A 22,396-nucleotide genomic window follows, 5' to 3' on the forward strand; every position below is an offset into this window, starting at 1 on the left:
CCTTCCTTCCTTCCTTCCTTCCTTCCTTCCTTCCTTCCTTCCTTCCTCTCTCTTTCCCTCTCTCACTTTCATTGCTTTCTCATAATTATTTTTAAATTTATTTATTTTTTTATAATTATTTCAACCCTTTTCTTTCTTCATTTTTTTTTTTATAATGCACTAGATTAGGTTTAGAAGTTATTCTTTTGTGGGGTTTTCTGGCCTTAAAAATTATTTTCATTTCCCCAACTGGTTTGAGAGCAATGCAAATATATACTTGTCATGCTCACTGTCACTACTGTGAGTACATCTTATATAAATGAATCTGGAACTTTCAATACCAGTCAAGAAGATATTTTCAACTGCATAGATTGGACTTTAAATTAGGTTGAGCTAAACATATATTGTTTGCCATTAGAAACTGCAAGATTTGCCTGTTATGTGGAATAGAATCCAAATAGAGCAGCAGTACATATTGAAGAGATTTTGCCAGGTTGAGGTTTTCTAAAAGAATATACTGCTTATCTATATCCTTATAAAACCTTACAAAATTGTTTTTCATTCACCAAGATATGTATTATGTCACAGCTAATTACTAATAAGGGAGATACATTTTAGCAAAAGGGAAATTTTGACCAACAAATCCACCCCCCATCATTATTAAAATCATATATTCAAAATTTCTGGTTTTGTGACTATTTCTTCTCAATTTTTACATTTCATTCCTGTTGAATGGTCTTCATTGTTTTCCTTACAATTCAGTTTACTTTTAAATTCTTAGGATACAGCCTTTTTATGCTCCATTTTTAAAAGCAGTGGAGGAAGTTTTGTATCTTCTTAAAAACTGTCTTTTATGGAAGTTTAAGGAAAATTATAAAAAGTTATTCCTGTTGAGTTTTTTTAAATATAAACTTCCCTTCCTTTATAAAAATCATCCTTTTGTTTTGAATTTAATTGAATTTTTCTTTAAAAAAAAGTACTCCCTTGTAAGCAGTGGATTTTTAGAAAGAAGAGCATGCTGGCATTATTATTTATGAAAATATGTCCATTGCTTTGTGGCCAGGCACACTTGCCTGAAAAAAAAATTGAGAATATCAGACTCAAAATTCAAAGACAGTCAGCTTATAAATGGTAGTCATCTCAACATTGAAATTCTAGGTATCAGTCCAAGGTTTCAGGAAGGTCTGATGCTGAGAGAAACACCAACAAAGTCATGAAAGGAAAATATTCAGTTTGCAGTCCTAAGTTTAGAACTATGTTCAGAAATATGACCTTGCAGATGTTTGAGCAGAAAAAAGTGAGAGAGAGAGAGCGAGAGAGAGAGAGAGAGTTTTTATAAGGTAATCAGAAATAAAATCAGGTATAAATGGGAGGAAAAATGGCAAATGGGATGATGAAATAAATAAAAAAGTATATAATGTACACTAATAAGTGACAGTGAAACTTGTCAGGTCGGTTCTTTTATATAAAACCCATTACTAAGAAGGTTCAGGAAAAAAAAAAAAAAACTATACCCATGTCCTAACAGATTGCCCATAGAAACAAAGCATTGTGGATCTAGTATGTAAATGTTATATAACAAATATAAGTGCTTTTTCTGGTTCTTGATGTTTTCTTAAGAGAAAAAAAATATTCATAAATTTATACTTCTTTTGCCATCACATCATGCTTTAATTACTCTTCAAATTTCCTTAACTTCATAACAACAATCTGAACCCTCAAATAACAATACCACACAGTGATTCAGTAGATAAGAACATGTGAGAAACACCTCTCCTCTTCTATAGGTATGCTAAAAATAATTCTGAATTGATTATTCATTAAAAATCCTGAGTACCCATTCTCTTTTACCTATAGGTGTGATACATTGGGGATGGAATTTTACTAATTCATATCTTTTTCAGCAAAATTCTATAGGAAAACAAAACAAGTTGACTTGATTTTGTAGTTCATTAGTTAATTAGAAGTCCATCAAGCTCTCAGTTTTGAATTACATGTAAAAGTTTTCCAGCTCTCAAGCACAGGAAAAAACCTTGGAGCCCAAGAAAACATATAGACGCACCACCTGGTTTTGTGTTCAACTTTTCTTGTATCTGCAACACATCATTCAATTCAACCCAACAACCACTTATTAAATAGAGGACATTTTGCTAGGACAAGACTGAAATAAAGCATATCCCCCCCCACCCCACACACACACACAAGGAAAAGGAAAAGGAGAGAATGTGAATAACTGACTATAAAGCAATATAAGATGTGTTACATGCAAGGCAAGTTCGGACAAAGTTCAATGATATATTTTAGGAGGGAGAGATCAGTTACAGCTTGGATGATTAGGGAGCACTTTATATAGGTAGGAAGTAGTACTTGAATCTGTTCTTTAAGTAAAGGAAGACTTCAACAGGCAGAGATGGGGAACTAGACGGGGGTAAGTAGGGGCAAATGAATTTAATTTCATTATAGGATCATAGACTTAGAGTTGAGAAAAATCTCAGAGTTCATTTAACAAATCCTCTCATTTTACAGAGGAGTAAACTGAACCCAAGAGAGGTTAAGTTATTTGTCCAAGGTCACAGAGCTCTTAAGTAGCAGAATCAGACTCTTCTGACTCCATCCAATTCTTTTTCCACTGTGCCATTTTCATTCCAGGAAGAAGAAGGTGATATGAACAAAGGGGAAAAATAAAACAGAAGACAGTCAGGCAAGAATGTAGGATAAGGAAAAATAAAACAAGTTTGAATGGACCAAAGTTATTTCCCTTGGTTAGAGCAGGGTAGATGCTAAAATCAGAAATTTGGCCAATGGCTGCACCAGTCTTTGGCTCTGTTCCATTGCCACAGACTGTCCCCTCCTTCCCACCAACTCTAAAAAGTTATCTTGGAAATACATTCCATATGTCACAAAGGAGACTAGATGAGAGAGCGTGGGTGGCTCAACAGCATTTTAAAGCTCACAAATTGGTTTCCTCTCTTAACCCTTTGAGTTAGGTAGTTATAATTTTAGAAAGAATGATAACAATCATAGTGATGACTGGCAATTATTTTTAAATGTTTAAGGCTTGTAAATACTTCACATTCATTTGAGATTCATCACAATCCTGTGATGTAGTTTCTATTATTATTCCCCTAATTCAGAAGAGAAATTTGAGCTTTCAGAAAGGTTAGATAACTTACCCTGAGACATTCAGCTAATGTGTGACAGAGGTAGGATTTGAACCAAAGTTTTCCATTATACCACCATGATGCTTAGGAGAGAACATTGATAGTTAAAAAAAATATGTGAGTTACTTTTGATCAGAAAGCACATAATTGGCAGAGCTGAGGTTCAAACCACAACTCCAAGTTCAATCTTCTTTGAAAATCCATTTTTCTTGTAGATTTTTTTAAATCAGTGTATATTCATATGTGAAATGCAAAACTTTTATTGACATGTTTTTGTTGGATGCCTACTCTACTGCTAAATAAATCAGCCCAACCCTTGTATCTTCAACTTCTACTTCAGAGTGAGTTTAGCTGTGCAACTTGAAAGATCTCATATGCAGAGAGGGAAAGAGAACCCTAGTTTGGGTCACTGGGCAAATCAGCTAAAGTTTTAATGAATACAAACTGGCTATTTCTAACTTGCACCAGTTCTGGTCATATGACAGAATGAACCTAGCCTATTAACTTAAGACTTGTGTTCACTCTTCTCATCTAATTGTTAAACAGTGAAGAAAACAGCTGTTATCTCCACTGATTTAGACTTTCAATTCAATGAAAGGCAACTATCCATTTGTGGTAGGAGTAAATCCTTTGCTAGTAGTAATGGGAGACAGAGCAGTAGAATGGGCCAGACTTAGAGACAGGAAGACATGGGTTTCCTGCCTCTAATACCTACTAGTTGTGTGACCATTAACAAGTCAAATAATTTCTAAAGGCTAAGGTAACTCTGAGACTTTATGTGATAGATGAGTTGTTAGTAAAGAAAGTTACCTGCCTCCCTTAAAAGTGGAAATCAGTGGAATCATATTTTATGCAGAAAGGGACAGACTAGCAAAGCAAAATGATAATAATAACATTATTATTATTTTTTTATCTATGGAAAAATCCAATTTTTAAAAATAACCTCTATAGTCCTAGTTTGTTTTATTTGGCATAAGGTATTATATATATATATATATATATATATATATATATATATATACTATATATGTACATATACATATATGTGTGTGTATGTTGCTATGGCACTCACAGACATTCTAAGACTATGCAGATGCAAAATGGACATGAAGAAGCCCTTGACTTGCTTTGTGAAACAAGGATGTTGCTTCTCCTTATTCATAGAGAGTAATTTGGAACAATTCATAATGAATGCAGGTTGAAAGCTGGTTAAGAGATTGAGGATAGGTAGGCTATTTAGTGAGAGGTGTAGGAATTACAATGCAATCATTGTTCAAATTGGGATATTATAATGAATAACATAGCCCACAGAGAGGAGGGCAAAGGACAGTAGAAAACCAGTGTTGCCTCCTTTTCCATTTTTCTCCCCAGTGTCAAAGACTTGTGGTATTGAATCACTTTCTATTCTGTTCCTAGTCCTTGGAATGCCAAAAAACCTGTAATATATTTTGACTAGCTAGAGTAGTTCCGGGGATTTGTACTCAATCTCTATTGTACACCTGCAGATATGCTGAAACATAAATTCTCTTAATGCTAGGATTAACTGCCAGTAGTACAAGTCAAAGCCTGTTACAACAAATCCCATTATAATAAAAATCTCTATGTAACAACAACAAAAACAATGATTTTTCAAACCCCAGCTGATGAACCAAATAAAATCTTAGACATTTATTAAATGCCCAGTTTAACTACTGAAATTTATTTGGCCATATCGGAGTTCATGGAATGGGATTTGACCAAAATGAAAATGTTACTTCCTTTTAAAGTTTAGAAAAATAATCCCTTTAAAATTTAATTTCATGTATAAAGATGTGCCTAATTTGATCTGTGGTAAAATCAAGAGGGGAAGTCCTGCGTTCTGCTACTGTTTCTTCCATGTTCCAATCCCATTTTTGTCTTTCCTTCCCCTTATCTGGACTACTATATAGTCTCTTAATTGATCATCTTGTTTCAAGCTTTACTCTATTCCCCTCCATCCTTCACAAAGCTACCAAAGCAGTTTTCCTAAAGTTCAGTTTGACAATGCTATTCTTCTATTTAATAGATTCCACTAGCTCCCCATTACCTCAAGAAATGAATCTAATCAACACCATTTGGTATTTAAGGCCTTTCACAACCTGGCCTCCACCTCTGATTCTAGGCTTATTACACATTTTCCCCCTTCCCATTTTCTATAGTCCAGTCAAATTAGCCTTATTGAAGTTCTTTACACACAACACTCTATTTCCCATCTTTATGCCTTTGGATTAGCTGCCTCCATTCCAAGAACACACTCTCTCCTCACTTCCATATCTTAGAATCTCTAGTTTCCTTCAAAATCCACTTTAATCACTACCATCTATAGGAAGTCTTTCCTAGTTCTTGAGCTACTAATTCCTTTCCCTTCAATTTACCTTGCATCTACTGTGTACATTTTTGTGTATGTCTTTATATGTACATATCTCCTGAGATAATGTTAACTCTTTGAGTTAAGAATTACATCTTTGTCTTTATGTCCTCCAAATCTAGTACAATGACCTGGCACATAGTAGGTGGTTAATGAAATCTTGTTGATTGATAATGACCTCTAAGATTCATTCTTTTTCTTATATGATTGTCTCCTTTCTTCTTGCTCTACTGAAGTTAATCAAAAATATGAAACATTGGGCAAGAGAGCTAGAGTTTACTCATAAATTTTAATGTCAAAAGTTTTATTTTGTTTTAAAAGGACAATGCATTTAAAAATACTTATATCTTACCTTTGTATAGAGTTTAAATCTTTGCAAAGCACTTTACATATCTTATCTCATTTGATCCAAATTGACATCAATTTCCTATAACTTCTAATTTATTTCTATGAATTTTATTAAATAGCAGAAGGAATAATGATGATGATGATGACAGATTAATTTACATGCTAATAATTTTATTCAACTACTAGAAAATAGCATTTTTTTACCCACCTGTGCAATAGTCCATAGAACATTAACTATTCCAATTTAATTAACATTAAAAGAAAAAATATCAGGAGAATTACTTGTCACAGTACATTGCCATCCAAACCACTTCAAATTAAGATAAGAAAAATTTGATGATGAAAATAAATTTCTTTATATACTTCATTTCACTTAATACTCCCAAACAACCCAAAGTGGTAAATAATGTAAATATTATGCCCATTTTACGGGTGTAATAACTAAAAATTTAACTCAGGTCTTCTGATTTAAGTTTTGGTTCTGATATTAGTCAGAGCTGATACAGTTGTCTTTCCACCATAAACAAATCTGGGCTCAAGAAAACACAATAAACACTTGATCTATCAAAGAAATATTCCCATTTTTTCAACTACATGCCATATGCCAAATCAGGGGAATGGACTAGTTTGTTTTAGAATGGTTTGCCAGGAGGTTGGCCTTTTGTTTACCATAAAATCCAGCTAATTATAATACTCTATTTCCCAGAATTTCCTGGTTGACCAAAGTTTTGTTGTTTGTTTGTTTGCTTGTTTATTTTCATTTATAGGTTTAAGGGATGGAAAAACTTGCCTGAAGTACTTTTAATATATTTGCCATGGGGATAATAATGCTTTCACTACCTTCCTCACAGAGTTGTTGTGAAGAAAGAACTTGGATAACCATGAAGGGTCAGAAAGATAGTATGGACTATTGTATATTTTTCTGGATTTGATGTGAGGAAATATGGGCTTAAATTTCACTCAGTTACTCCTTAGTTATGTGACCCCAGATAATTCTTTTAATCTCTCTTGGACCTAATTCCTCCTCTCTAAAATGAAAGGGTAGGTACTATCTAACTATGATCCTTTTATATAATGTGAGCTATTATTAGATTAAAGAAAATATCTTTGAAGACACATTGTGATCCATTGTTAAATTATGGCATTTTTTCCTATGAATATTTGTTTATCTAATCATCCCCTTCATTGTTTACCTCAGTACATCACTTCATCACTTCAGTGATCTACTCCTGGAAGTTTTTACTCTGTCACTACTTGGCAATTTCCACCTCCTTCACTTTACCTATATCATGTCCTAAGCATAGCCTTCTTGTTCTATGTCACTCAATCCCTATTTAGACTTCTATCTCCCCTGCACAGGTATGTTGGATTTTACCCATGGGTAAGGTTTGATGGTGAGTTCTGCTTTATGCACCTACATCCTTCATCAGTCAGAAATGATCCTCTTTTTCTTAAACATTGTATAACATTGTGGATAGTTCCTATTTATTTATTATACCTTGTATTATTGGAATTATGGCCATTTGTATGGAGAGAGAGAGAGAGGGAGGGAGGGAAAGAGAGAGAGAGAGAGAGAGAGAGAGAGAGAGAGAGAGAGAGAGAGAGTATCACAGGATTATCAGTTTGATGAGGGAAGTTAATCTATGTTATTTGTGAAAACCACAAAGTGCCCCTTTGTGTGTTCAGGTCTCACCTCTGAACCACACTGACTATATTTTCCTGGGCAAGTTATTTAGGTGTTCAGTGCCCTCAGGCAACTCTTGAAGACTATAACATGGGGACCAGTTGCTGATCTGCATGGGTAGAAAAAATTTCTTCACCCAGAACCTCCCTACACCTATTAAATTGTAGGTCCAAACACTCCAAAATCTCTACCAACTATAGCCCAGTGCTGAAAACATATTAGAGATTCAATAAATGCTTACCGAATTAAATTAAATTATGCAAATATATGTGAGTTATGGATTGAATGTGTACTCAAGTCAGAGAAATGACACATTCAAAATACAAATACTAGGAAAAATAGAACATATTCAATGTGTGATAGGTAAATAGAGCTATGAGAATAATATATGGGCAAATTAATGAATCAATCAATAAACATTGGTTAGGAGCTTACTAGGGGACAGGCAGCATACTAGATTCCAAGTTTTATATAGGTGCAGAAGCAAAAGTCTCTGCCTTCAGAAGACTTCATGGAGAAGACATTTTAGATTCCTCAGAAAGATTTAATTTGCATTTATCTGTGTGCAGAGAAGATATCAGTAAGCAGTCAGAAGACTAAAGAATTCCAGATGAAGGGAACTACATGGGTCATGAAAGGATAAGAAAACATGGTAAATATTCATGGATGGTTTCATAGAGTTCATGAAGAAGGTCACCACGATGACATGTTTGTGAAAGTAAGTGGAAGTTGTAATGGGAGACCAGGAGGGAAGAAAGTTTTATGCAGTCAGAACCTTTTCCCAAAACCCCTCAAATCTCACCAAGTCCATCCTTGGTAAGAGGACCTGACATTCTCTGATTCTCCAATTTAAGCTGAACTTATGACTTTGAGATAAAAGTTCTTCCCCAGAAGTATGTCCAGAAGTAGGAAGGCATGTCTACACCAGCCTTGATCACAAGGAATTTTCAGGGTGACAACTGAGGATCACAGGCAAACCCTAATTGGCTGACCCATCTGAACAAGAAAAATTCAGAGTTCTAAGAGCAGAAAAAATAAGAGAGAACAACACCAAGGAGGCATTGAAATATGAAGATGAAATCAATACAGAATTGCCTGGAAAATCAATAGAAGGATAAAGGACTTGCAGGGTAGAAAAAATATATGTCCTGTCTGCAGTACAAGTGAAAACTCTGGCAGGCCTGTTTTGAACATGTTGCAATCCTGTAATTAAAGCTCAAGGGAGGCATGCATAGAGGGAATCTTAATAATCAAGTATAAGAGATGCCATAGAAATAAGTGGCTTCCTGTCAGTGAAACAATTCCACAGGCACATGCTAATTTTAAATATATATGCTCTGCAAATTCCTTGTTGAGTATGAGACTGCATCCTAGAAGAATAAAATAGTTGCAGCTGCCCATCATGCAACAGGTCAGTATTTCCATTTAAGGGAAGTGGGAGAGGCAGCACAGTATAGTGGGTCCTTTTTTATATTATGGAACCCTTTGGCAGTCTGGTGAAACAATAGACTCCTGTGAATAAGATTTTATAATTCGTGAAATATTGGAACACAGAAAAATAAAAAGTTCATGAAACCTCTGGTTAAGAATCCCTGCATCAGAGAATAATTTTCATGGTGATTGCCCTCCTGTTTAAATGGCTTACCTGAAATCAAGGAGACAGTTGGGTAATATAAGTGCAGTGTTGGGGCACTATTTCCTTCTATACAAAATTAGATTGCTACCAAAAGATACCTCTAGGAGTTTTAAAGGTCTCTTAACCTTCTATAGAATTTTCATCCACTTTTTTCCATGACTTGGAAAGAGTTGAACTTAATATTTGCCAGCTAGATGTATACATTACTTTAAAGTAATGTAACTGACAATAAAAACAAGACTTAAATATACTGAAGCACATAGTGTCCCCTTTATAATATGGCCAGACTTCAAACTACACTAGTAGAAATCTTCCCCACCTACTTTAAATTGCCTAAAACAGGGGTCAGGAGCCTGTGGCCTTCTAGGTCCTCAAGTGAGGCCCTTTGACTGAATTCTGAACTTCACAGAACAAATCCTCTTAATAAAAGGATTTGTTCTGTAAAACTTGGATTCAATCAAAAGGTCATACCCAAGGACCTAGAAGGTCTCATATGACCTCAAGGCCATAGGTTCCCCACTCCTGGAAGAGATAAAAAATCTCACTATTTAATGAATGGGAATTTGATTTTGACAAGCAACCAAAAGTATTTTGTATCCAAGTCTGGTGAACCATATAGCTAATATCATTTTGGGGGCTATTCTCCCCAAAACCTAAACAAACAAAAGAATAAGATGTGGCATTAATGTAATAAGATGGATTTATTTTTCACCTGGCTCAAAAAATTCCTTAAATTCAGCAGTTTAAAATAAAAAATATAACCTTTCTGGGCTACTGCCTTGAAAGGGACAACATTCATTTGCTTCTATCAATTCCAGTATGTCAGCTTAAAATATTCCTACTTTGTAGCTGTCATTTGTTTATTTTCATAGAATCACTGGATCAAATGAACTACAGCTAATCAACTATTCAATTTGCTTGCCTCAGACAGAGTAGCATTCAAAATTTCCCAGAGATATGGCCTTCTGGTCTTTGCATTATAATAGTAGTAGCTGAAATTTATATAAGACTTTATAGATAACATTTTAATGCTAGAGCAGCATATAGGTTTTATTATTGCCTTTTTTCAGATGAAGGAAATGAGGGTCAAAGAGTTAAAATGACATCTCTCTGGTTCTGCCACTATTGTGAACCCAAAAAGGATTTGAAACCTAGTATTTCTGACACCAGCTCCAGTATTACATCTACTATGCCATTTTTGCTCCTTAGTTTTATTAAATGGAAACAATTCATCTATGTTTATAATTTTCTCCTCCAACAGAATATAAGTTCATTGGGGATAGTACCTGAGAAGCTAGCAAAATCCCTGGTATATATAAGACTAGGATCAGGAACTGTGATTTTATTGGTATTAGGAACCATTAGATAAGAAAATGCCCTTTACCAATGTACTTTCTCTGTGATTTCTAGTCTTCGAGAGCTTCCTAGAGTACAGAGAATATATATGCTTGTTCAAGGTCATACAAGCAATATGTGTCAAAACTTGGACTTAAATCCAAGGTCTTTCTGGTTCCAAAGCCAATTCTCCAATCTTCCATTCTACCAAATACACAGTAGGTGTTTAATAAATGTGTTGATTACTTTCTTAATTAATAAAGATTATAATACTGGAGATTCTTATTTTATCTTCTGTTCAGGAAAGGAAGACAAGGTTTATGGTTTATTTGTCTTGAAGATATATAGGTTCCTCAGATTTGCTTCTCCAGAATTGTAAAAGGGCCCATGTTAAAGTCAGACTTTGAAAAAAAAATAAAGTCAAATTATGGTCTTGAATATGTTGTATGGTCATGACTAATGGTATTACCTGCCTACATCCAAAGCCCCTTGTTATTTAGCTTTGCTTAGTCAGTTTACTGGGCTGGTTCCCTCATACAGAGATTGACATTGCAGAACCATAGTAAAATCTCTAGATTAAAAGAATGACTCTTTTATTATCTCCAAAATTCTGAAGTTAATATCTATGGAAATAAAAGGTAGGATGGTATATTAAAAAGACTCCTGTGATCATCTCCCCCATGATTATCTCCAATTTATCTTCTATAGATCATGATTCTACCTAGTTGTTTGCTTCAACCCCCTCCCCCCCGCCGCAATTAGTCTACAAGCTCATTGAGAGAATGGACTCTTGTTTACCTTCCATTGTATCTCAGGTGCTTAGCAATACTAGGTGCTTCATAAATGCCTGTTGACTTGAGTACTGAACAAGAAGTCCATGAACCTAAGTTCAATTCCACTTCTGCAGCTAATTAAATGTGCGCCATTGGGAAAGTTAGTTCAACTTTCTAAGCCTCAGTTTCATCCTCTATAAATATGAGAAGGTTGGAATAGCCCATCCTAATATTTTTCCTAGCTCCAATATTTTGTGATTCTGTGATATCAAGGCAAAAAAAAATCCACAGCCTTATGTGGTTAACTCATTTCAGAGTCACATAAACTGAAATTGGGAAATTTAATAAGTCCTTGACATCTAACCCAAGTTTGATAATAATTTATTTTTGTCTGGTCTTTTGTAGATATAGAAAAGAATCAGCTGTCCACAGTCCTTCAAATTAAGGCTATCTTTATGATGAAGAAGGTGGGGGTGACATTGGGAAGGCAGGAAATGTGCAAGCCACTGAAAGGCTTGAGATCTCACCCATAGAGATGGAGAGGTAGCTAGCTAACTGTCTGCCTTACTAACATCCAAATTCTTTAGGGAATGGAAACAAGTCTATAGGATTAAAAGACATTCTTCAAGTGGTCAAAGCATATGAACAAACAATTTTCAAAAGAAAAAAGGAAAACTATCCACAACCTTTTAGAAAATTGTTCAAAAGTACTAATAATCAGAAGAATAAAGATTAAAATAACCTTTAAATCTCAACCTATACATATTGAATTAGGAACTGTGTTAAAAGATGGAGAAATACAATGTTGAAACCATCCACACTGATTTACTGCTGATAGAGCAGTGAATAAGTCTAATCAGTCTGAGAAATAATTTGGCGTTATCCAGTAAAAAGTAATAAATTGTTCATAAACTCTGACCATGAACCGATCGGCAAAGCAGAAAAACTACTTTTCTTATCTTGAGGCTGATTTTAAAAATTATTAATCAATCTTTTAATACATTTTCCAAATATATTTGTTTTGCCAAACCAATCCCACCAATCTCCACAAAGTAGACATTTGCCAAAACAGTTAAACAAAACTGCCAAATAGCGTGACTATGACAGTACACATGAACTTGTACTTATGTAGTTCAGTGACTGATGACAGATGAAGAATTTATGCTTTGGCTTTGATATTGTGGTACTAGTATTACATTTCTTCTGAGTTTTATTATTATTTACTATCATCATTTGCTTCTGTTTTATTCTATATTACTTTATATGTCTCTGCATATCTCTCTGAATTCTTCATCTTCAGCATTCTCTACATCAGTAATATTTTATCATATGTCATAATTTGTAGTTATTCCCTAATCACTGAGCACAAATTGTATTTCCATTTTTATATCAAAATGTTATCATTTAGTGCTATGCATATTTCTACACATTTATGGGGGATTGTGTTCTATTAGTAGCTACCATGTTTCCCCGATAATAAGACCTATCCTGAAAATAAGCCCTCCCCTTACTGTGTAAGATTCCTCTAAAATAAGCCCTCCCCCCAAAATAAGCCCTATTGAGATTGCTACTGTAGTGAAGGTGATCCCCTGCGCTACACGCTACATTACAGTACCCTCTGTATGCACCGTCCCCCCCCCCCGGGTGAAACGCATGCCGCGCTCTGAGCTGCATCCAATCAGAGCTGCAGCAGTGAGCGCGTCATCCTGTTCTTTATTGAATTCATTATTGAATAAAGGTACATTTTTTTGTTCACATTTACCTGTTTATTAAAATTCCTGTCACTGTTCATTAAAATAAGCCCTCCCCTGAAAATAAGCCCTCTGGTGTTTTTCTGTCCAAAAAAATTAATAAGACAGTGTCTTATTATCGGGGAAACACGGTATTTGGGAATATAACCTCAGTGGGGAGAAAGGTGAGTCAAAGAACATGAAGAATTTTAGTATTATTGTTAATGATAATAATAATAATAATGATGATGTATCCTCAGTGATACTGGTTGGATCAACTCACAGGTCCACCAGTAGCGAATTAGCATGGATGCTGACAACACTGTATTTTCCAATCTTTTAACTGTTGCTAATTTGATGAGTATAAATTGACAGCTTTAGGCTGTTTTAAGTTTCAGTTCTCTAAGCAAAAGTGATTTTGAGCAATTTTTTAGATGGCTGCTGGAAGTTTTCATCTCTTGAAAACTATTCATATGCTTTTGACCATTTGGTGAATGACTTTTTAATCTTATAGATTTGAGTCAACTCTCTGTAGATTTTGAATGTCAGATTTTTTACTGGAGTTTAATGCTGAGATCCCCCTTCCAATCTATTTTCCTTCTAAGTCTAGCTGTATTGATTTTAATTCTGCAAAGTTTTTGAAAATTTTATCTACTTGATGATTTATTTTTCCTCTTTTAATTTTTATGCTAAATAATTGCTCCATTCCTTCACTAATGAATTAATAAACATTTATTAAGAAATTATATCTCTTTCATAGGGATAATTATGATGATACAAAGACAAAAATGAAACACTTTCTGCCTCCAAGGAGTTTACATTTTGAAAAAGCTCTTCCCAGGAATTTCACCTTTCTCTATCCACTGTCATTTATGGAAGCATCTGGTTCCCTGGAGAGGTCATATGGGTATTCATGTTCCCTTCTGGGGAACCAAGTATTTTTTCTATGTGTAGTATGTCTCCCACCACTTTTCAGGTACTTCATCTATCTGTCCTTCCCTGTTCTCATTTTAAAGGTAAGTTCAAATTACAACTCAAATGTATGAAATAGTTAGGAATCAATTGATTATTTTCCTAAAGGTGATGCAAAAAAAGATAAGTTCCAGGTAATTTCGCATCTTATCCAAAAAAATTAACCTTTTTGTATCCATTAACTTGACAGAAAGGGAATCATGAAAAGACTCACTGAAAACTTCCAAAACATTTTTTCCTCTAGCTCTCTCTTTCTTCTTTTTTTCCCCCTTTCTCTTTTGTCATATATTTGTGTATTCATACATGTTGCCTATATTTCCTCATGTTTATGTTTAATATATGAAATATAATTTATCTACATGAAAAATGATGTATTTTATGGTTTGCCTATTAGAAAGATGGCTTAAAGCCAGGAAGATCTGGGTTCAATTTCTTCCTCTGACAAATGTGATCCTAACAAATGACTTAATCCTTCAGTGCTCAAAGTCACTCTTTAAAACCACAAATTGAAGAGAGGGTACTGAGTACGCTACAGGCAGAGGACAGTCCCTAAGCACATGTGGGCCCTACTATACTTATCATCATCATCACCACCAGGATTAATGAACAAAATCTGAACATCCCATAATTGCATAGTACAACAATAGAATCAATAGGTGTTTATAATAGAATCACCAAGGCTCAGATTCAGAAGGGACATCACAGATCACCTAGCCCAACCTGTGCCTGACAAAAAAATTCCATCTATGACAGCCTCAACATAAATCAGCCTCCATTTGAACACCATTAACCATGTGGCATATTGAATGCCCTCTAGGGGCAGCTAGGTGGTACAGTGAGTAGAGCACTGGCCCTGGAATCAGGAGGATCTGAGTTCAAATCTGATCTCAGGCACTTAACACTTACTAGCCATGTGACCTTGGGCAAATCACTTAACCCCAATTGCCCTTCCTTCCCCACTCCAAAAAAAATGTGCTCTAGTTTTGCATTGCTTTTTCTGCCACATTATACTGGTAACTAATGTTAAGCTTGTAGTCCATTAAAACCTCTAGATCTTTTTTTTTTTTTTTTTGCTTTTTGGAGGGCAATTGGGGTTAAGTAATTTGCCCAAGGTTACACAGCTAGTTTGTGTGTGTGTGTGTGGGGGGGGGGTTGGGGTGTGTGGGTGTTAAGTGTCTGTGGCCGGAACCGAACTTGGGTTCTCCTGACTCCGGGGCTGACGCTTTATTCACTGGGCCTCCTAGCCACCCCTAGATCTTTTTTACATGAGAAGCTTGTCAACTACTTTTCCCTCTATTTAGAAAGTTGAAATGTATTCTTTAAAAGTTGAACATAGGACCTTTAATTTATTATCATTAAATTTAAACTTTCCAGGTTTGCCGCACAATTCTAGGCTGTTGAGATATTTTTTATCTTGATTCTTTATTATAGTACCTTATCTATCCAGGACAGATTCATGGAAGCTGAAAACTATATAAAAATGCCACCTATGCTTTCACCTAAACACTAAGGAAACAAAATGGAACCAAAGATAGAGCTCTAGGGCAGTCCACTAGAAACTTTCATGCTGATAGTGATCACCACCACTTTTTCTTCTTGTTGTTTCTGAGTCACACAGTCAGTTCCAAATCTATGTAATTTTACCATCATCCTTTTCAACCACTCTGTCTTATGAAAAGGGATTTTTTTCGGGGTGGCTAGGTGGTGCAGAGAGTAGAGCGCCAGCCTCTGAGTCAGGAGGGCCTGAGTTCAGATCCAGCCTCAGGCACTTACACACACACACACACACACACACACACACAAACTAGCCATGTGACCTTGGGCAAGTTACTTAACCCCAATTGTCCTGCACAAAGCAAAAAAAGGGGGGGGGATTTTATTTTTAAAAAATAGCTGATGCCCATATAGTCTTTTAATGACTGAAAAGCATTTTTGTCAAATTTGGTCCTACAAGCCAGGCCAATAATAATTTATTATTATGACTCTTTTAAATATAAGCAAATTTAAGATCAAGGAGGATAAATGACTTTTCTAAGTTCACACAGTTTATGAGCATCCAAAGCATGATTGCAACCTACAACTTCTGAACTCCAAGGTCTACATACATTCTACCAGACTTTTGAGAATACTGCCAGATGGTATTGAGAATAACTTTGTCAAATACCTCACTTAAAATCTAAGACGACTTTATGTTAATCCTCTGTTTCACTAGTCCAGTAACTCTAATTTTAAAAAAATGAAATGAGATTATTGTAACAAGGATTCACTGTACTTAAGGAGTTCACAATAAGAGAAAATCAAGTGCAAACAGTATGTTCCTAGGAATCTATTGGGAATATATCAAGTGATCTATAAGGATCTAGTCTTTTCTTTTTCTCTTTTCTTCTTATTTTCAACTTTAGATAGCTAAGAGAGAATAGTAATAACCTGATGAATCCTGAAAACTCAGGCTATTGTTCTGACATCATGTAAATCTGCTTTATGGTTATTATCCAAATATGAGTTTCAGGGGACTACCTGTTTGATACAAACCCTTCTGACCTTTCTCCTACCTGAACTAAAACTTTACTTCATATGCCTAGTGAGGAAAGGTTCAATGGGGTTGGGGCAATCTGCAAACTGCTTCTCTTTAAATACTAAGGCAAGGGTGTCTTTAAAATGCCTACTGTTTTAACTAATTCCCTATTGTCAAGCCTCAACTTTCAGAAGAGCACTAATGAATTGGAAGAACCACAGAGTGACATGAACATTCAAAATTAATTGGCACTGAAGGATACTAGGCTTTTTCAAATACTGTGATATATTGATTAACAAATCCTTTCAGAAGAGAATCTCTTTTAGTGAAATTTCCCTGAGTGAAGAAGGGACTGACTGGTTGTGGTGGCTGAAAAAGAAGATGAAATAGTGGTGTTGCCTCAAGTAAATTTTTCCTTGGGCATGCTGTGGCTCATACATGTGTCTGGATCTATCTGGAAAACTCACATAGTGCTGTCACTTGGGAATGGGAGCAATCAAACTTGTCACAAGGTGAAGAAGGCCTAAGTGTCTTCCAAGAGGGCCAAAAGGAAGGAAAAATCAATGCCTTTCCTTTCCTTTTGGGTAGGAGTAGAAGGAGATTGCTAGTGCAATGTCCCTGTGCTAGTTAAGATTTTTATTAATAATTTGTATAAATGTATAGATGGCAAGCATATTACATTTTTAAATGACAAAAAGCTCAAAGGAATATATAATTCTAGCTGACAGAATGCAGATTTAGAAAGTCCTTGTTGTCAGGTTAGAAAATGGGGCTGAATTAAATAAGATAAAATTTATTAAGAATGAATGTAGCATTTTACATTGAGATTCAACAAACCTACTTCAAAGACACAAGATAGTAGAGGCATGGTCAAAAATCAGTTCATCTGAAGAAGACCTAGAGGTGTTAGTGGATGGCAAACTCAACATAACTCAACAGCCTGATATAACAGTCCTGAAAGCTAAGACTCTCTTAGACTGCATGAAGAGAATCACAGTATACCAAACCAGGGACACAAGAGTCAGCTATATTCTGCTCAGGTTATATTACAGCTAGAATACTGTATTCTGTTGTAGGTATGTTTTAGGAAGGAACTTTATAAAATGGAGTGCACTGAGTGGGACAATCAGTATAATGAAGGATCTTAATTTCATTACTAAAGAGAACTGATAAAGGGATTTGTGGATATTTTACCAATAAAATAAAAGTAATTTTTTGGGGGGAACCATCTCTGATTATATCAATTATTATTATTTTCATAAGGAATTAAACTTCTTTTGTTTGACTGAGGGACAACAGGTTGTAGTTGAAAAATATGCTTAGTATAAATATAAAGATGTATCCCTACCCTTTGACCCAGCAATACCGCTTCTAGAGCTGCATCCCAAGGAGATCATAAAATGGGGGAACCACATGTACAAAAATATTGATAATAGCTCTTTCTGTGGTGGACAAGAACTGGAAAGTGAGGGGATGCCCATCAATTGGGGAATGGCTAAACAAGTTGTCATATATGAATGTAATGGAATACTATTGTGTTTTAAGAAATGATGAACAGGCAGATTTCAGAAAAACCTGGAAAGACATATAAACTGATGTTGAGTGAAGTGAGCAGAACCAGGAGAACATTGTACACACTAACAGCCACATTGTGCAATGACTCACTTTGATAGACTTATCACTTCTCAGCAATGCAAGGATCTAAGACAACTCCAGAAGACTCATGATGGAAAATGCCATCCACATCCAGAGACAGAAACATGGTAAATGCAGATCAAAGCACACTATTTGCTCTGCTTTTTGTTTTGCTTTGTTTTGTAGAGCCTATATGGGATTGCATGTCATCTTGGGGAGGGAGACAGAGAAAGTTTAAAACTTATGGTAGTGAATGTTAAAAACTAAAAATAAATAAATAAATTTGTTTAAAAAAATGTGCCCCTGTGAGATGCTTTGTCCTGCAATGTGCAGATGAATAGTGGAGCAAATTGTCCATCATAGATAGTGATACTCTCTACCTCATACTGAGCTTCATGAAGTTTCTGGAAGAAAAATAAAGTCAGTTTCTGAGTTGTGAGTTGTCTTGGATGTATGTATTTCTTACATATGTACTTCACTCTGGCCACTATCCTCAACCCCTCCTCCTCCACCAGTAGGAGCTTTGATTCTGCCCCTAGGATACTTTGATGCTAATAGGTGAGCTTATTCTTTTTCTTGCCCAGAACCAGACCTCTACTACCTTTCTTGTCATCCTCACACAAAGCTGATGTGATTTACATCCCTCCCCTTCTACAACTCCCTGGACTAGTTTCAATATTTTATCTTCTTCTACTATAATTTTAATGGAATTTAAAGATCCCCTTGTATTGGCTTGGTTTTTGGGTTAAGTGTTAAGACCCAGAAACTGTGAATCCTACAAGTGGGATGGACTTGTTGATGTAAAGAAAGGGGGCTGAACTGGGAGGAGCTGATGCCATGGATTTAGAGAGAGGCCCAAGCAGAGAGAGGCCAGAAGAACTTCTGGGAGCCAGTATATGGAGGCTGCTGCTACTGTTGGAGAGAGAGAAATGAGAACTGAGGACTGAACTGGGAAGAAGCACGACTGTGGTGCCAGCATTTGTTCTGTCTGTAACTTTGATGTTACTTTGCCAGATTCGTCTGCTGGCAAAGGACAGCACTGTTGTTGCAGAGATCCTAGAACCTTGCTCTTAGTTCAAAAGCCCTGAAGGAGGATTTTTTTATTGTATGTTTACAGAAATCCTAAAGGAGGGTCTTGTTGATGTTTTCAGGGGTCCTGAGACTGTTATGCAGGCAGAGAGTGAATTAATGAAAACACTGGCAATGTATATTGTGGCTTTATTAAGCTTTGTCTTCCCAGGATCATCTTGCCTTTGGTCAAGATGAAGAAAAGACCTCTCCTTGGGTACTGAATGGTATGATGATATCATAACCTTGTTGTTAGGGGTAGATGGCCTTTGTGCTCTCTACTGCCCCTTTTAGATGGATGGTATTGTAATTCAGTTGTGATCCAGGGGTGGAAAGCTTTTGACATTTATACTTTGTGGCTGACCAAATGAATGTACTTTGTTTATGAAAGGAAACTAATCTCCAGTTGAATAAAGAGAAGACTTTGTGATTGACTAAATGAATGTACTGCCTAGAGGTGGAATACTTGGACCTTAGTACTTTGTGAATGAATTAAGAACTTACTAAATGACTGGGTTACCCTGTATTTTGATTTTGATTTTCTGTGAATGTTTTGCCTTAATCTGTCATAGAATAAATGGAGTTTTCTATGCTCGTTATCTGAACCTGGAAGTTGCTTGTGCTTGGCGTTACACATACTAGCACGTAATCTCCTTAAAGCCAAGGATTTTCTTTCTTCCTTATATTGGTATCACTAATACTTAGGAGAGTTTTGTTGTATCTGTTGTGTTTATACACATGCATATATATGTGCACTCCAGTATCTTTGCCAAGAAAACCCCAAATGGGGTCATGAAGAGCACAGCATATATTTTATCTCTATATGTCTATCAATTATCTATTTTTCTATCTATTGATGTATCTATTTATGTAAGGAAAAGTATATGTAAATGAACTTATATCCATGTGTATACACACAAATATGTTTCTGTGTATACATGAATGCATGTATATGTATTTATTTATATGGATATGTATATGTATTTTGCCAAGGAATGGGAATGAGGAGAGAAGGGGTATTGTTGGAAGTCACAGTTTGTGCTTTCATTGGTATAGAAAACTTTCTGATGTGAAAACTCTCTCCAACAATACAATTTGGAAAGCCATGGGAAAATTCTAGTTTTAAAGAAGTGACTGGGATACTGAGAGATTAAGTGACTTGCCCAGGGTCACTAAGCCATAACTGGCATGAACCATATTTACTATGTATCAGAGGGAGGAATGAAACTTAGCTCTTCCTGACTTCATTTTTGATCCTCTATATACTATAATATACTTTCTCTAATTGATTCCCTAATATGGTCATTCAAATGTGGAATTTAGTTCCATAAGAAATAGCAGGTCCTGCCTGTCTCCCAGAAAGTCCCCAGGCAAAGACTGGATTATCTCTCATTGGGTAGATCCTAGAAGAGGTCCTTGTATAGGTTTGGCTTGGACTGATTGACCCTTAAGTCTCTCTCTCTCTCTTTTTTTTTTTTGGCTTTCTGGAGGGCAATTGGGGTTAAGTAACTTGCCCAGGGTTACACGGCTAGTTTTTTTTTTGTGTGTGGGTGCTAAGTGTCTGAGGCCGGAACTGAACTTAGGTCCTCCTGACTCCAGGGCTGGCGCTTTACTCACTGTGCCACCTAGACATCCCTCTTAAGTCTCTTTCAACTCAAGAATTCAAATGGAGGTTGAATGAGTAGGATTTATTGGTGGGGAGGTGATTATGGTAGGCAGAATTCATGATTTGGTACATATTGGACTACATGGTTTTCAAGGCCTTTGGAGCTCTGAAATTTCATAATTCTAAATGAGATAATTGGGCCTTACTATCAGTAATGGAGCATGGAGAGAAATTGGAAGAGCTACTCATTGGTGCTACTTGAGAGAAAACATGTTGGATTATGATGAAACCTGCACTGAATGCTGAATCTAAAGACCTAAGAGCTAGTCCCACAACTGTTACTAGGTACCTGCTTAATCTTAGAAAGGGCCCTCATTTCAGAGTCAGAAAACCTAGGTTCTAATCATATCCCTGATGAGATATATCTGTGTGAGTAACCATGATCAAATCTCTTCACTTCTTTGGGTCTCAGGTTCCTTGACTACAGAATGAGGGAACTAATCAGTCTCTGAGTTTTCTTCCAGTTTGAGATCTATGATCCTTTCATTGAACCTCTATAATTCTATGAATTCTTCATTGGGTCAATATGTTATTATTTTTGCACCCCTCCATTCAAGAAAGAACGAAAGGAAGGAAGGAAGAAAGAAAAGCAAAAGAAAGAACGAAACAGAGAGAGAGAGAGAGAAAGACAAAGAGGCCTTTTATCTTTATTTTTCTATACCCCTATCTGTATCGAATCATTTGATTACATATCAGATCTTTCCAAGCTTCATTGGTGTTTTTACATCTTGCCTTCTGTGAATATTACTTAAAATTCAGTCTCACCAAATTCTCAGTAATCTAGATAAACTCAAAATCTCTGCTACTATTTGCAATGACCAAATGGAAACTGTCACTGTCAACCATTAAAGTCTCATATTGTCTAATTTTAAAATGCAGTGTTTCCCTATCCTAATTTATCAAGTGCAATATTCTTGTATCTCTGACTTTAAAAGGATAGAATCACCAGACATCTACAAATGCACTATTTAGTTTTCAGCAGAAAGAAGTCTACCTACCTAAGTGTGTCCCATGAGTTTCAGCACCATATCACTCAATATTTGTATATATAATTACCTGTGTGTGAATATATATATATATATATATATATATACATATATTTATGCATGTGTATAAACACAAAATGAAAGCAGATGTTTGTGACTATAACATATGTGAGATGAAACTTTTAGAGTGTGTGTGTGTGTGTGTGTGTATGTGTGTGTTTTCTCCTCTTATTGATTCAAATCTCAACATCCTTAAAGGAATTTTAATTTCAGACCTGACCTGAGAAATATGCTTTGTGTGGATTCATAAAAGGATTTCAAACTGATAGTTTTAGAAAACATGACACTAAGTCAATAGTTGTTGTGACAATCTTGCTGAAGGCAATGATTTCCTCATTGTAGACAAGAGATCATGGGTGGGTTTACTATAGTCTTTTCTATATAGTGGCTTCTCAGCATTTTCTTTAATGGTCTTTCATGGATACCCTTCAACTGACAGTGGGCAGAACCCAGTTCTCCATT

This window comes from Petaurus breviceps, unplaced genomic scaffold, assembly GCF_028583685.1.
Source record: "Petaurus breviceps papuanus isolate PSGF00001 unplaced genomic scaffold, PetGlider_PUasm1.0 90822, whole genome shotgun sequence".
Lineage (NCBI taxonomy): Eukaryota > Metazoa > Chordata > Mammalia > Diprotodontia > Petauridae > Petaurus > Petaurus breviceps.